General features: G+C 39.8%; 1 protein-coding gene and 1 pseudogene across 2 annotated transcripts in view; both read left to right on the forward strand.

Moving 5' to 3' along the window:
* The window catches only part of NELL1 (neural EGFL like 1), a 915,720-nt gene that overhangs the window by 607,616 nt on the left and 290,793 nt on the right, over positions 1 to 17,311 (forward strand). The gene's annotated exons all lie outside the window — the stretch shown is intronic.
* Positions 5,467 to 6,637, forward strand: LOC115838607 (annotated as a pseudogene).

Below are 17,311 nucleotides of genomic sequence, written 5' to 3' on the forward strand. Positions count from 1 at the left end.
AGGTGTACTTACTGGAAAGAAAGAAATAAAACTGCATTTGCTTTTACATACCATGATTATCTAAGTAGAATTTTTTTAAAAAATCAATTTAAAAATCCCTTCTGAAACTAGCAAGTGACTATAGCATAGTTGCAGAATATAAGGTACAAAAGTCGATAGTTTTTTCTGTATACTGGCAATGAACAAGTGAAATTTAAAATTCAAAACAATGCCAGTTATATTAACAACCCCAAAATGATATACTTAGATTTAAATCTAACAAAACATGGACAAGATCTGTAAGAGGAAAACTATAAAACTCAGTTTAAAAAAATCAAAGAACTAAATAAATAGGTAATCCATGTTTATGGGTAGGAAGACTCAATATTGTTAGGATATCAGTTCTACCCAATTTGATTGAAGATTTTATGCAATCCCAATAAAAATCATAGGGAGTTACTTTGTGGATATTGAAAAACTGATTCCAAAGTTTATATGGACAGACAAAAGACTCAGAATAGCCAACGGAGTACTAAAGGAGAACAAAGTTGAAGAATTGACACTACCAGATGTGAAGACTTACTATAAAGCTACAGTAATCAAAACAGTGTAGTACTGGTGAAAGAATAGACAAACAAGTCAATGCAAGAGACTAGAGAGCCAGAAAGAGATCTACAGTAATATAATCAACTGATCTTAGACAAAGGAGCAAACACAATATCATGGAGGAAAATTGTCATCTCAACAAATGGTGCTAGAAAAACGACATCCACATGCCAAAATACATTGATAAATGTACACACAGATCTTAAAACTCTAGTAAAAATAAATCAAAATGGATCATAAATGGTAATGAAAATGAAAAACTCGAACTCCTAGAAGATAACAGGAGAAATTCTCGGTGACCTATAGTATGGCAATTATTTTTTAGATACAATCAAGGGAACAGGTCATGAAAGAAATAATAATATGAAATTCATTAAAATTATAAACGTTTGTTCTAGAAAAGACACTGTCAAGAAAGTGAGAAGGCAAGTCATAGAGTGGGAGGAAATAGTTGCAAAAGACACATCTGATAAAGGACTGTTGTCCAAAATATACAGAGAACTCTTTAAACTGAACAATAAGCAAATGAACAACCTGATGAAAAAATGGGCAAAGACCTAACAGACACCTCACTAGGTAGCTAATAAACATATGAGAAGATGCTCAACATTTTATGTTATTGGGGAACTACAAACTAAAACAGCAATGACATACACTACACACCTATTGGAATGGCCAAAATTTGACACACTGACAGCACCAACTCCTCACAAGGTTATGAAGCACCAGGAACTCTGCGGTCACTTCGGAAAAAAGCAGTTTCTCACAAAGCTAAGCATGTTCTTACGATGCGATACAGCAACTGTGCTTCTTGGTATTTATCCAAATGAGTTGTAAACTCTGTCCTCACCAAAACCTGCAAACAGATTGTTTAGAGCAGCTTTATTCATAACCACCCAAACTTGGAAGCAATAAAAATGTCTTCCAGGAGTTGAAAGGATAAACTTTGTTACTTCTAGACAATGGAATATTGTTCTATGCCAAAAAGAAATAAACTATCAAGCCATGAAAAGAAATGGAGGAAACGTAAATTCACAATACTAGGTGACAGAAGCTGATCTGCAAATGTCACATGTGAATTCAATTATATGATGTGATAAAAAAGGCAAAACTATGAAGACAGTAAAATCTTCAGGGGATTCCAGAGGTTGGGGGAAGGGAGAGATAAAAGGTACTCAAACAGAGGATTTTTAAGGCAGTGAAACTACTCCGTAATGATACTTCAGTGGTGGATACCTATCATTATACATTGGTCCAAACCTGTACAATGTATAATACCAAGAGTGAAACCTAATGTAAACTATGGACTTTGGTTGATACTGATGCATCAATGTTGGTTCATTGGTTATAATAAATGGAGAATTGCAGAGCAAGGTGGCCAAATAGAAGGCTGTACCAATCGTTTCACCTACATGGTCAACAATTTAACATTTAACAATTATCGGTGCAAAAATACACTTTCATAAGAACCAAAAATCAGGTGAGCATTCACAGTACCTGATTTTAACTTCATACCACTGAAAGAGGTATTGAAGAGTGTAGGAAAGACAGTGTTGAATCACTGATGCCACCTTTTCCCCCATCACTCAGCAGGAGCCATGTGACATGAAGAGAGAATCTGTGCATTTGTGGGAGGGGGAGAGCACAGTGATTCTGAGATATTGCATTGAACTCAATTCTGCCTTGCCGCAGCAGAAAACAAAACTGGACTAACTTTAGTAACAGCAGCCCATGGAGGGAGTATTTAAACCAGCCCTAGCCAGAGGAGAGTCACCCATCCCATCCCAGCAGTCAGAACTTGAGTTACTGTAAGCCTCAGCGAAGTAGGTTAAAATGCTATAGGGCCTTAAATAATGTTTATTTAAGTTTAATAAACTTAAATTAACAATTTAAGTTCCAATTAAGTAACAATTTTAAGTTTAATAAATAACAATTTAAGTTAATAATAAACATTATTTAAGGTTCCAAAGCCTAGGCTCTAAACAGTCTAGGCCACAAGGATTACAACTCCTAGGTGTGTCCTAGTCCTGAACTGGACTCAGAGCCAGTGGACCTGGAGAACATGCAACCTGTTGAGACACCAGCCAGGCCAGCTAAGGGAGTGCTTGCATGACCGCTCCTCCAACCCCAGGCTGCACAGCTCACAGTTCCCAAGGAGACCCCTTTCTTCTGCTTGAGGAGAGGGAAGAGTGGGGAGGACTTTGTCTTCCATCTTGGATACCAGCTCAGTCACAGTAGGATAGGCACCAGTCACAGTCAGAGTCATAAGGCCTCCCTGCCATGCCCCAGATCCTGAACATCATTTCTAGACACCCCCTGAGCCAGAAGGGAACCTGCTGTCATGAAGGTAAGGATCCAGTCTTGGAAAGATCCATCACCTGCTGACTAAAGAGGCTTATGGTGATAGTGCCTATGAGGTGAGGCTCCTCTGCCTGTGGAAATGGGAGAGAAGGGTGGGAGGGACTGTGTCTTATGATTTGAGTGCCAGTTCAGCTGCAATACAATAGAATACCAGGTAGACTTGTAAGGTTTTTGAGTCCAGTCCCTGGCTCCTGGATGGCACCTCTGTACCCAACCAGGGCCTGGAGGAACTTGCTTCCCTGAAGAGAAGGATGCAAGCCTGGCTGCCTTCACTATCCACAAATTGTAGACCCAGGGCCTTGAGTGAACTTAGGGGGTAGCCAGGTAGTGGTTACAGCAGAACTTGGACAAGACCCAGTGCTTTGATGGCTTAAAGACTGACCCAGCACGGTTCCAGTGGTGGTAGCCACAGGGGTACTTGTGTCACTCCACCCCCAGATCCAGACAGAGAGAGAGACTCCATTTGTTTGGGAGAAAGTAAGGAAAGAGAAGAAGAGTCTCTGCATGGTAATCCAGATAATTCTTCCGGATCTTATCTAAGACCATTAAGGTGCTACATCTAGGAGATGCCTATCTCTCATCGTATACAAAAATAAATAAAAATGGATTAGACTTTAAGACCTCAAACTATGAAACTACTACACGAAAACAGTGGAGGAAGTCTCCTGGACATTTGCCTGGGCAAAAATTCTTCTTGTGTAATAACTGACAAGCATAGACAACAAAAGCAAAAGTGGGCAAATGGGATCACATTAAGTTTAAAAGCTTCTTCACAGCAAAGGAAATAGTCCGCAAAGTGAAAGACAACCTACAGATGGGAGAAAATATTTTGCCAGCTATCCATCTGACAAGGGATTAATAACCAGAATATATAAGGAGCTCAAACAACTATAGGAAAAAAAATCTAACAATCTAATTAAAAATGAGCAAAAGATCTGAATAGACATTTCTCAAAGGAAGGCATACACATGGCAAGCAAGCATATGAAAAGGTGTTCAACGTCATTGATCATCAGAGAAATGCAAATCAAAACTACAATAAGATATAATCTCAGGCCAGTTAAAATGACTTATATACCACCACACCTGGCTAATTTTTGTGTTTTTAATAGAAACAGCGTTTAGGCTGAGGCACGGGAATCGCTTGAGCTTGAGAGGTGGAGGTTGTAGTGAGCTGAGATCACACCACTGCGCTCCAGCAGGGGCAACACAGTGAGACTCTGTCTCAAAAAAAAAAAAAAAAAAAAAAAAAGGCTTATATGCAAGAGATCAGCAATAAGATGCCAGCAAGGGTGTGGAGAAAAGGGAACCCCCAACACTGTTGGTGGGAATGTAAATTAGTACGACCACTGTGGGGAACAGTTTGGAAGTTCCTCAGAAAACTAAAAATAGAGCCATAGGATCTAGCAATCCCACTGCTGGGTATATACCTGAAAGAAAAGAAATCAGTGCACAGAAAATATATGTGTACTCTCATGTTTGTTGCAGCACTAGTCACAATAGCCAAGATACTGAAGCAATGTAAGTGTACATAAAGAAATGAATAGACAAAGAAAATGAGGTACTTATACACAATGGAGTACTATTCAGCCATAAAAAAGAATGAGATCCTATCATTTGCAACAACATGGATAAAGCTGGAGGTCGTTATGTTAACTGAAATAAGCCAGGCACAGAAAGACAAATTGTGTATGTTCTTACTTATTTGTGGGAGCTAACAATTGAAATAATTGGACTCATGGAGATAGAAAGTAGAGGATGGTTAAAGAAGCTGGGAAGTATAGTGGGGGAGTGTGGGGGAGGTGGGGATGGTTAATGGGTACAAAAATTAGAAAGAATAAGACCTAGTATTCACTAGCACAGCAGAGTGACTATAGTCAATAGTAATTTGTGTACATTTTTAAATAACTAAATGAGTATAGTTGGATTATATATAAAAGATAAATGTTTGAGATGATGGATATCCCATTTACCCTGATGTGATTATTATGCATTGCATGCCTGTATCGAAGTATCTCATAGCAATCTATAAATACATACACACACTATTGTACCCACAAAAATTAAAAATAAATATTTTTTAAAAAATTAAAAAATAAGAGAGAACAAATTGTGCACTCTCGTGTGGGATTTTGGTAGTAGAAGAGGTTGTGCTTATTTTGGATCAAGAGAAAACAGGATATGTTTATACCCTCCACTCAATTTTTCTGTGACCCTAAAACTGCTCTAAAAATAAAGTCTGTGTTTTTAAAAGCTTATGATACCGAGTTTCACACACTGAATTTGTCTAGTGAATTATTTTCTAGATCCAAAATAATTGCATTTTCTACTATATAACACATTCCATCATCTGTCTAGCTATCTCTCTCACAAAGTAGAATGTCTATGAACTAGAACATAAGGAAGCAGAGAGAATTGTGACCCAAGCAAGAATCGTGGGTCCAGAATTCCACCCAAGGAAGCTAGTTCAAAGCAAGAGAAAGAGGACAGCTTTTCACACAATTGAATAGATCTCAACTTCATGATTGTGGTATTGAAGATGCTGACAGTAGCCGGTGGCTCTGTGAAGGCAATTTTCCAACCTACCATTCTTGGCTACTCCTGGGATATTTTACTTGGCTGTGAGATCCCCCTGAGAAGCTTCTCTTTTTCTCACACAATTCCTCCATCAGCAAAGTGTGGTGGGCAGCACACAGTGACTATGATTCCTGGAGATGGCACTGGGACTGAACTTATGCTGCCTGTCAAGATTATGTTCAGACGTGTGTGTGCCTGTGGACTTTGAGGGAGTGTCAGTGACCTCTACCTCTGCCTCACACGAAGAGGAAATTCACAATGCCATCATGGCAGTTCGTTGGAACCATGTGGCTTTGAAGAGTAGTATTAAAACTGACGACACCCTGCCACCATCATACAAATCTTTCAACAACATGTTGCACATCACTCTAGATCTCTGTGCCAACGTCATTCATTTGAAAAATTTGCCAAATGTGGAGACCTGGCACAAGGACGTAGACATCCTAGTTGTTTGGGAAAACACAGAGGGTGAGTATAGCAATCTGGAGCATGAGAGTGTGAAAGGAGTGACAGAGAGCCTAAAGATCATGACTAAGGCCAAGTCTTTGCGCATTGCTGAATATGCCTTCCAGCTGGCCCAGAAGATGGGATGCAAAAAAGTGATGGCTGTGCACAAGGTCAACATCGTGAAACTGGGAGATGGTCTCTTCCTCCAGTGCTGTGGGGAAGTGGCATCCCACTATCCTCAGCTCACCTTAGAAGACATGATTGTGGAGAATGCCACAATGCAGTGAGTATCCCAGCCCCAACATTTTGATGTCATGGTAATGCTCAGTCTTTATGGCAATATTATCAACAGTGTCTTCACAGGTTTGATTGGTGGGGCAGGCCTTGTGCCTAGAGCCAACTATGTCTATATGTATGCAGTGTTTGAGACAGCTTCAAGGCAATCTGACAATTTAGTCAATACAAATCTGGTAAACCCTACTGCCATGCTGCTGGCAATTTGCATCATGCTGGATTACCTCAAACTCCACTCCTATGCCACCCACATTCATACTGCAGTCTTGGCATCTTTGGACAACAAAAGTATCCACACCGCAGACCTTGGAGGCCAGGATACCACATTGGGCATCATTCAAAACATCATAGACCACATTCGAAATGTCAATTAATGGTTCTGTGCCTTGGAGGCTAAGCTATCCCTCAAAGTCCATCCTGTCCTACTTGTTACCTCCACTCTCTCTGCTTTAAAAACCCTAGCCAGCTTAGCTACTGCAGACTCCAGAATAAACCAGCGTATGCTTTAATTCACAAGCAGGGCAGGGTGGGGGGCCTGCATGAACCAAAACTGATTTTTTTCCCATTAAATCGAAATGCCATAAAAATTGCTTGTTTAAATTAGCCAAACCTAAATGAATTGAGGACATTCTTATCTATTTTAATCCACAATTCTCCCTTCTCTATGATATTATATACTGAATAAATCAGAGCTGTTTGTGGAGTCATGGGGCTTTCCCAGAACTTGGCACACTGATTTTCTCTTTATCTTGGCCATTAAAATTCAGCAAACCAGCCTGCAGAGAAGCCTGGCTTCTCTCTAGAGGTCGTTAATAGTTAATTAGTGCAATAAACTTTGCCTTAAAAATATACATTGTAACTTTTCTAATAAATAGGACAACATACAGCAGAGCTGGCATAGAATGCTTCCACTCCTTCCTAAATAGCCCATCTTTCCTATGGTCTTATTTATGACCTTTATGTTAGGAATTTTCTCCAGTGTTCTTTTTCACACATGAACATTTTTGGGCACTGCAGCTCTTCTGGAAAGGGGATTCTTGAATTCTTGGAGCTAGGCTCAAGAGTGTAGAGGTCAAAACACCAGTTAACAGGCACTAGGCCCACAGCATTTTGCGAAACAGAGAACTATCGATTGTAAACTCTTTGCTGAGTGTTTCACAGTCTTTTACAGTTTACTTTCAATCTTTCTTTCAAAGAAAGAATGTGTATATAAAACAAAACAAAAGAAAGCAAAAAGCACGGAGCTAAATGTTTACTGTCATTTTATCCTATTTTATTTATAGTGTTTTTTAAAGTTATAGTTGGGAGACAAACAAACTAAAATAACTTTATTGGTGCTTGGAAATTGTTACTTAATTAGGAAATTAAAAACACAATGATTGTAAAAACTTACAGTACTTTTATCAGTAGGAAAGGCCTGTAGATAGAAATGAGACAGAGAAAAATAATGAATTCTACATTGTGGAAATGTGTGTCTTGCCTGTTACCTTTGGATCTCTGCCTGGTTAATAGGTCCCAAGTTAAAGACACTTAGACCATAGAAAGTTTCTTACAGTTTCCAACAGGCTCTGCCCTAATCATATTACCTTGGTCTAACCTTTCCTAATTGGGCATAAAGTCAGGGCCAGGATTTGGACAACTGAAAGCTAGTTTGAGAGGATTTAGTCTGAAAGAAACTGACTACCTGCAACCATATCTAGAAGTCTTTCTTGAAGAATAAGGCAAACAGGGAAGAGTCTATGTATAAAATGACCCTGATAGTCACTTTACTGGCCATTAGACATGTCACTGTCCAGGGCTGCCACTAGCCCAAATGGTGCCCACCTCTGGGCTGATCTAGACCTGCACCAAAGGCATATTTTTTTCAAGTGGAGCAAGGGGCGGATTTTAGCCAGATGGCCCCCTGCACCTCTAATGCCACACTAACTGATATTACTTTAACCCATATTATCCACTCATACCACTCTTTTTTATGATGACAAGGATTTATTTATGGCACAATCAGCTTAACAACAGACAGTGGCCCAGTTGTTGGCTTCTATTTAGCAATGGGGGTTTATGATACACTCAGTTAAAATTTCCCTGTCTGCTGAAGATGGTCATTTTCAGAATCCCATTACAATTCTTGGACCAGACTGCTGCAGTGACACCTAGTGCACCATAGTAAAATTTTTCATTTCCACTGTTAGATGTTCTCACTTAGATACGAACATCTCTAGGGTAAGCCCCATGTGTTTTCTTCCCTTGTCCTTTGTAGTCTGTAACATAGTGGCTGGTACATAATACATGGAATACATGTTTGTTGAAACAACCAAAATATGAATGTTATTGTTGATATTGCTACACTTTTTTATCTGTAAAGTGTGATAACTGTACCTGCCTTACAGGGTTGTTGGAAAGATTGAGAAAATTCACATAAAACCTATGTTGTTGTGCCTATAAGTGCTTAGTGTATTTTAGAAATTATTATATTCATTATTACACAGAATATACCATTCTAAAAGATAATTCTTAATAGAACTGAGTGAATTTTATTAATTCATTATAGATTTTTGGTTTGTGGCCAACTTTCAAATAGAAGAGCAAATCATATCTGCTGATTCATCAAGTCTCCTTATTCTAGCTCCTTTTTATTTCTTGAATCTGGCAACCCCTCATTTTTTTCACCAACACCTTCTTCCTCATTAGCTTTTCTTATCATTGGTAACTTCCCAATTTCTCTTACTGCAAGTATATCTTCCTAACTGATGTCTTGCCTGTAGTTTAGCCCTGTTCAATCTATTTTCACAATGCATCCAGCATGATCTTTCTGAAAGGCAAAGAGATCATGTCCCTTTCTTACATAAAACCTTTATTCAAAGGCTTCGTTTTGTCTGTAAAAGAAAGGCAATGGAGCATAGCATGAAAACCATCTAATGTTCTGGCCTCATCTTCCCTTCCTCAGGTTCACCATGTCTGTCCCCCCACCCTCATTCCAATATCAATGCAATGTGGCATTCCAATAAGAGTACGACAGAGTTTACTGTTAAAGGACCATCTATTCTCTCTAGATCAGGCCTTTGTATACAGTCTTTGTTCCTTTCCTCTTCATTAGATGAATTTCTCCTCATGCTTCAGGACTCAACTAATCATCACCTTTTTTGGGGAGTCTTATCTTTTTACCCCCTTCCCATTTATTGCTGAGATTGAGGGGGTAACTCTCAGTGTCCCCCGCCACAGCTCTCTATATACACTATCTAGTATTTATTTCTCTGATTGCCATTACATGCCTTATCCCCACCATCCCTCATTAACCTTACTGTACAATGCATCCCTTGGCAATAGGAGTGACAGTCATTCATCACTATAGCATCAGAACTTAGGATAGGGACAGGCTGTTAGGTTCATGCTCACTCTAAAGAAAAGAAAAGAAGGAAGGAAGGAAAGAAATAAGGGAAGGAAAGAAGGAAGGAAAGAAAGAAGGGAAGGAAGGAAGGAAGGAAAGAAAGGGAAGGAAGGAAGAAAGGAAGGAAAGAAGGAAATAAGGAAGGGAGAAGGAAAAAAGGGAAGGAAAGAGGAAGGAAGGAGAGAAGGAAGGAAAGGAAGGAAGGGCTTACTCCTAATGGCTTAGGAGTGGGGAACTGGAAGAGCTAATCTATTGCAAAATGCTCTTGTCTGACTTCAGTCTATGAACCTATCTTACAAAATTACTCCTCTCTAAAGAAGACTAAAGCTCTCAAGTCAGTAAAACAGTTGGTTGGCAGGCTGCCTCTGTTTCCTGAGAAAATGTCTGTACTGCATTTGTGGGATAAATTTCATCTTAGCCTTTATCAGTTTACCCTGCTTTGTTTACAATTCTGGTGTTATAAAAAATAGCATCAACAAGTTGTCTGATTTTTCTCTAAATTACTCCTTCTCTTTACAGATTTGTTTTGGTTACTGGTCTTACAAATTACTCAAGTCATTCAGATTTCATAGCTGACTGACATTCATCCCAACTCTGCCACACAGGAGCAGTGTGACATTTGATAAGTTGCTTAACCTCTCTGATCTCTAGTTGTTTATCTGTGCAATAAAGGTAAATGTGTACCTTCATGGGATTGTTGTCAAAATTAAGTAAGATTGTTTTGGTTGTCTATTGCTGTAAAACAAACTACCCAAACCTTAGTGAGTTAAAATGACCAGCGATTATTTGTCATGATTATGTGGATTAGCCGGGGGGTGGGGGGGTTCTTCTTATCAGCAGTAGGATGGCTAAGAGCTCCAGAATCACCTCATTCACATGGCTGGCAGTTGCTACTAATGATTGTAGTTAGGGGGCCTCCATTTTTCTCCACCTGGTTGTCGAATGTGGTATTTTGATCTCCTCACAGCATGGCACCTGGGTTCTAAGAAGGACTGTTCTAAGAAGCAAAGACCAAGGCTGTAGACCTCTTAAGGCTCAGCCATGAAAGTTGCTTAATACCTTTTCTACTATATTCCATTGATCAAATTAGGCAATAATAGGGTAGACCAGATTTAAGAATAGAGGGAGTAAATTCTGATTCTTGAAGAGAGAATGACAAGGTCACATTACAAAGGGGCACATGGGTGAGGAGCACTATTATGTGACCATTTTTGGAAACGTGCTCTACCACCATGAAAATGTATTTAAAACTCCTGGGCAAGATGGCCCAGTAAAAACAGCTCCAATGTGTGGCTCCCAGCAAGATCAATGCAGATGGTGGGTATTTCTGCATTTCCAACTAAGGTACCTGGCTCACCTCATTGGGACCGGTTAGACAGTGGGTGCAGCCCACGGAGGGTGAGCCAAAGCAGGGTGGGGTGTTGCCTCACCTGGGAAGTGTAAGGAGTCAGGGAACTCCCTCCCCTAGCCAAGGGAAGCCATGAGGGACTGTGCCATGAGGAACGGTGCATTGTGGCCCAGATAGTATGCTTTTCCCATGGTCTTTACAACTTGCAGACCAGGAGATTCCCTCGGGTGCCTATACTACCAGGGCCCTGGGTTTCAACCACAAAACTGGGCGGCAGTTTGGGCAGACAGGGAGCTAACTGAAGCAGTTTTTTTCATACACCAGTGGTACCTGGAATGCCAGCAAGACAGAACCATTCACTCCCCTGGAAAAGGGGCTGAAGCCAGGGAGCCAGGTGGTCTAGCTTATTGGATTCCACCCCCAAGGAGCCCAACAAGCTAAGATCCACTGGCTTGAAATTCTCACAGCCAGCACAGCAGCCTGAAGTCAACCTGGTAGGCTTAAGTTTGGTGGAAGGAGGGGCGTCCGCCATTACTGAGGCTTGAGTAGGCAGTTTTCCCCTCACAGTATAAACAAAGCTGCTAGGAAGTTCAAACAGGGTGGAGCCTACCACAGCTCCGAAAAGCCACTTAGCCAGACTGCCTCTCTAGATTCCTCCTCTCTGGGAATAGCATCTCTAAAAGAAAGGAAGCAGCCCCAGTCAGAGGCTTATAGATAAAATTCCCATCTCCCTCGGACAGAGCACCTGGGGGAAGGGGCATCTGTGGGTGCAGCTTAAGCAGATTTAAATATTCCTGGCTGGGTGCGGTGGCTCACGCCTGTAATCCCAACACTTTGGGAGGCTGAGATGGGTGGATCACGAGGTCAGGAGATCGAGACCATCCTGGCTAACATGGTGAAACCCTGTCTGTACTAAAAATACAAAAAATTAGCCAGGCGTGGTGGCTGGCGCCTGTAGTCCCAGCTATTCGGGAGGCTGAGGCAGGAGAATGGCGTGAATCCAGGAGGTGGAGCTTGCAGTGAGCCGAGATTGCACCACTGCACTCCAGCCAGGGTGACAGAGCGAGATGCTGTCTCAAAATACATAAATACATAAATAAATAAATAAATATATAAATAAATAAATAAATAAATAAATAAATAAATAAATAAAATATTTATTTTATTTATGCTGGCTGTGAAGAGAGCAGTGGTTCTCCCAGCACAGTTCTCGACCCCTGCTAAGGGACAGACTGCCTTCTCAAGTGGGTCCCTGACCCCTGTGCCTCCTGACTGGGAGGAGTGGTTGAGAGTCACCTCATACAGGAAAGCTCTGGCTGGCATATGGCAGGTGCCCCTCTGGGACAAAGCTTCCAGAGGAAGGAACAGGCAGCAATCTTTGCTATTCTGCAGCCTCTGCTGGTGATATCCAGGGAAAGAGGGTCTGGAGTGGACCTCCAGCAAAATCTAGCAGACCTGCAGCAGAGGGGCCTGACTGTTACAAGGAAAACTAACAACTAGAAAGGAATAGCATCAACATCAACCAAAAGGACATCCACACAGAAACCCCATCCAAAGATCACCAACATCAAAGACCAAAGGTAGATAAATCCATGAAGATGAGGAAAAACCAGTGCAAAAAGGCTGAAAATTCCAAAAACAAGAATGCCTCTTCTCCCCCAAAGCATCACAGCTCCTCTCCAGTAAGGGAACGAAACTGGACAGAGAATGAGTTTGATAAATTGACAGAAGTATTCTTCAGAAGGTGGGTAATAGCGAACTCTTCTGAGCTAAAGGAGCATGTTCTAACCCAATGCAAGGAAGCTAAGAACGTTGAAAAATGGCTAGAGGAATTGCTAACTAGAATAACCAGTTTAGAGAACAACATAAATGACCTGATGGAGCTGAAGAATATAGCAGGAGAACTTTGTGAAGCATACACAAGTATCAATAACTGAATCGGTCAAGGGGAAGACAGGATATCATCATTAATGATATAATGAAATTAAGGCAGAAATAAATAAGTTTTTTGAAACCAATGAGAACAAAGACACAATGTACCAGAATCTCTGAGACACAGCTAAAGCGGTGTTTAGAGGGAAATTTATAGCACTAAATGCCCACAGAAGAAAGCAGAATAGACCAATAACAAGTTCTGAAATTGAGGCAGTAATTAATAGACTACCAGCCATAAAAAGCCCAGGACCAGATAGATTCACAGCCCAATTCTGCCAGAGGGACAAAGAGTAGCTAGTACCATTCCTTCTGAAACTTTTCCAAACAATAGAAAAATAGGAACTCCTCCCTAACTCATTTTATGGGGCCAGCATCATCCTGATACCAAAACCTGGCAGAGATACAACAACAACAAAAAAAGAAAATTTCATGCCAATATCCCTGATGAACATCAATGCAAAAATCCTCTATAAAATACTGGCAAACCAAATCCAGCAGCACATCAAAAAGTTTATCCACCACGATCAAGTCAGCTTCATCCCTGGGATGCAAGCCTAGTTCAACATACACAAATCAAAAAACGTAATCCATCAGATAAACAGAACCAGTGGCAAAAACCACATGATTATCTCAATAGATGCAGAAAAGGCCTTTGACAAAATGCAACAACTCTTCATGCTAAAAACTCTCAATAAACTAGGTATTGATGGAGCGTGTCTCTAAATAATAAGAGCTATTTATGACAGACCCACAGCCAATATCATACTGAATGGGTAAAAGCTGGAAGCATTCCCTTTGAAAACTAGCACAAGACAAGGATGCCCTCTCTCAACATTCCTATTCAACACAGTATTGGAAGTTCTGGCCAGGGCAACGAGGCAAGAGAAAGAAATAAAGCATATTCAAATAGGAAGAGAGGAAGTCAAATTGTCCTGTTTGCAGATGACATGATTGTATATTTAGAAAACCCCATCCTCTCAGCCCAAAATCTCCTTAACCTGATAAGCAGCTTCAGCAAAGTCTCAGGATACAAAATCAATGTGCAAAAATCACAAGCATTACTATACACCAATAATAGACAGAGCAAAATCATGAGTCAACTCCTATTCACAATTGCTACCAAGAGAATAAAATACCTAGGAATACAACTTATGAGGGATGTGAAGAACTTCTTCAAGGAGAGCTACCAACCACTGCTCAAAGAAACAAGAGAGGACACAAACAAATGCAAAATATTCCATGCTCATGGATAGGAAGAATCAATATTGTGAAAATGGCCATACTGCCCAAAGTAATTTATAGATTCAATGCTCTCCCCATCAAGCTACCATTGACTTTCTTCACAGAATTAGAAAAAACTACTTTAAATTTTATATGGAACCAAAAATGAGCCCGCATAGACAAGACAATCCTAAGCAAAAAGAACAAAGCTGGAGGCATCATGCTACCTGGCTTCAAACTATACTGAAAGCCTACAGTAACCAAAACAGCATGGTACTGATACCAAAACAGATATATAGACCAATGGAACAGAACAGAAGCCTCAGAAATAATGCCACACATCTACAACCATCTGATCTTTGACAAACCTGACATAAGCCATGGGGAAAGGATTCCCTATTTAATAAATGCTACTGGGAAAACTGGCTAGCCACATGCAGAAAACTGCAACTGGACCCCTTCCTTACACCTTATACAAAAATTAACTCAAGATGGATTAAAGACTTAAATATAAGACCTAAAACCATAAAAATCCTAGAAGGAAACCTAGGCAATACCATTCAGGACATAGGCATGGGCAAAGATTTCATGACTCAAACACCAAAAGCAATGGCAGCAAAAGCCCAAATAGACAAATGGGATCTAAATAAACTAAAGAGCTTCTGCACAGCATAAGAAACTATCATCATAGTGAACAAGCAGCCTACAGAATGGTAGAAAATTTTTGCAATCTATCCATCTGACATAGGGCTAATATCCAGAATCTACAAGGAACTTAAATAAATTTACAAGGAAAAAACCAAACAACAAAAAACCCCATCAAAAAGTGGGTGAAGGATATCAATAGACACTTCTCAAAAGAAGGCATTTATGCAGCCAACAAACATATGAAAAAAAACTCATCATCACTGGTCATTAGAGAAATGCAAATCAAGACCACAATGAGATACTATCTCATGCCAGTTACAGTGACGATCATTAAAAAGTCAGCAAACAAGAGATGCTGGAGAGGATGTGGAGAAATAGAATGCTTTTATACTGTTGGTGGGAGTGTAAATTAGTTCAACCATTGTGGAAGACAGTGTGGCGATTCCTCAAGGATCTAGAACCAGAAATACCATTTGACCCAGCAATGCCATTACTGGGTATATACTTAAAGGTTTATAAATCATTCTACTATAAAGACACATGCACATGTATGTTTACTGCAGCACTGTTCACAATAGCAAAGACTTGGAACCAACCCAATTTTGCATCAGTGATAGACTGGGTAAAGAAAATGTGGCACATATACACCATGGAATGCTATGCAGTCGTAAAAAAGGATGGGTTCATGTCCTTTGCTGGGACATGCATAATGCTGGAAACCATCATTCCCAGCAAACTAACACAAGACCAGAAAACCAAACACCACATGTTCTCACTCATAATTGGAAGTTGAACAATGAAAACACATGGAAACAGGGAGGGCAACATCACACATTGAGACCTCTTGGAGAGTGGGGGACTAGGGGAGGGATAGCAATAGGAGAAATAACTAATGTAGATGACGAGTTGATGAGTGCAGCAAACCACCATTCCATGTGTATACTTATGTAACAAACTGGCATGTTCTGCACCTGTATCCCAGCACTTAAAGTATAATTAAAAAATAATAAAGTATATAAAAATGGCAAAAAACACTGTTAATACAGTGTCAGTCACATGGGCATTGCTTAATCAATGGCAACTGTTATCAGTCTTGACTGTTTCCCTCGTACATCTTCTTTAGCTTCACTAGCTGCCCCTTTTGTCCCGATAGTGTACCCTTTGTTGGTTCCCTTCATTCATCTAGTTTATTCTGTGCTTATACCATCTCAAGGACTATTTAAAAAGTTGTTGAACTAGTCTCAAATTTGAACTTCTTTGTTTCACATTTTGTCTCGTATTAATTGGACATCTACTTGAGTTTAGCCTTAATAAATCATATGTACCTTGAGAGTAGGAAACATATTCAATCAACCTTCTGGACCTTGTATTACCCAGCACAGTGCCTTATATATGGTTGGTACAATCTGGTAATTAATTACATGGCAAATTGGATTGAAGATAATAGCGATTATAGTTATTATGCATTATTGAGTTTATGATGTCATATGTTGTTCTACATGCTTTGTATTTATTTATTTTCGTATCGACCTAATCTGATCATTATTGTTGTAATCCTGATTTTATGGTTGAGAAAAACTGAGGAACAAAGGTGTTAAGAAATTTACCTGAGGTCACACAACTAACAGGAGTTGAGGCCACCTTTAAAAGTCAAGGGGTTTGGCTCTAGAACCCAAGTATTTAAATGGTCATGAGTGTTTGTACATTGTGAATTTTCACACATTTATGTGAAAGTGGACTAGGTTTCAGCGACAGATCAATATCTCCTTTTGAAAAAAATACTATAGACTCACAGAATTTAAGAAATGTAAAGAGAGCTCAGTTCTGCAAAAGCTAAAGCCCAAGAAGGCAAAGTCAGTTGCTTCAATCTCACAACTACTACATAGCTGAGACAGAATGAGAATCAACATCTTCTGATTTCAGATGAAGTTCTTGTTCTGTTATTCCACAGCTGTCTCCTGATGTGACCTGTAGGGAATGCCATTTCTGACTTTTAAAAATACTTACCATATGTCAGGTATGGCTTTAATTGGTTTACAAATATTAATAAATTTAATTCTCACATTCATCCATTATGTTGATAAAGAACCTGAAGCACAGACCAGCTCACTGACTTGCTCAAGGTCAATTACAGATAGTAAGTAGGAAACCAGGATTAAAACCCAGCCCAGGGCACCGGAGTCTAACCATACTACTAAAGCTGTCTCTCAAAATGTCGAATTAACTAGATATTTGTGAACGAAAAAGGGAGACTATCCAGACAAATGAGATCATTTGGTACCAGAACCAAGCCATCAAGTATTGAAGACAGATGACATTTCAAGAATGGTAAATCAAATAGTCAACTTATTTCCTTAGAGTAATGACAGACAAAGAGAAAGAACACTTAAAACAGGAATGATGTGCTATTGAAACAAAAGAATTACTAAAATAATGATATGGAGTAGACACAAAGAATTTTGCAAGTAAGAGGACGATTTTTAAGAAACAAAGCCAGTTCTGGGTCATTAC

Source organism: Nomascus leucogenys, chromosome 15 (genome assembly GCF_006542625.1).
Source record: "Nomascus leucogenys isolate Asia chromosome 15, Asia_NLE_v1, whole genome shotgun sequence".
Taxonomy (NCBI): domain Eukaryota; kingdom Metazoa; phylum Chordata; class Mammalia; order Primates; family Hylobatidae; genus Nomascus; species Nomascus leucogenys.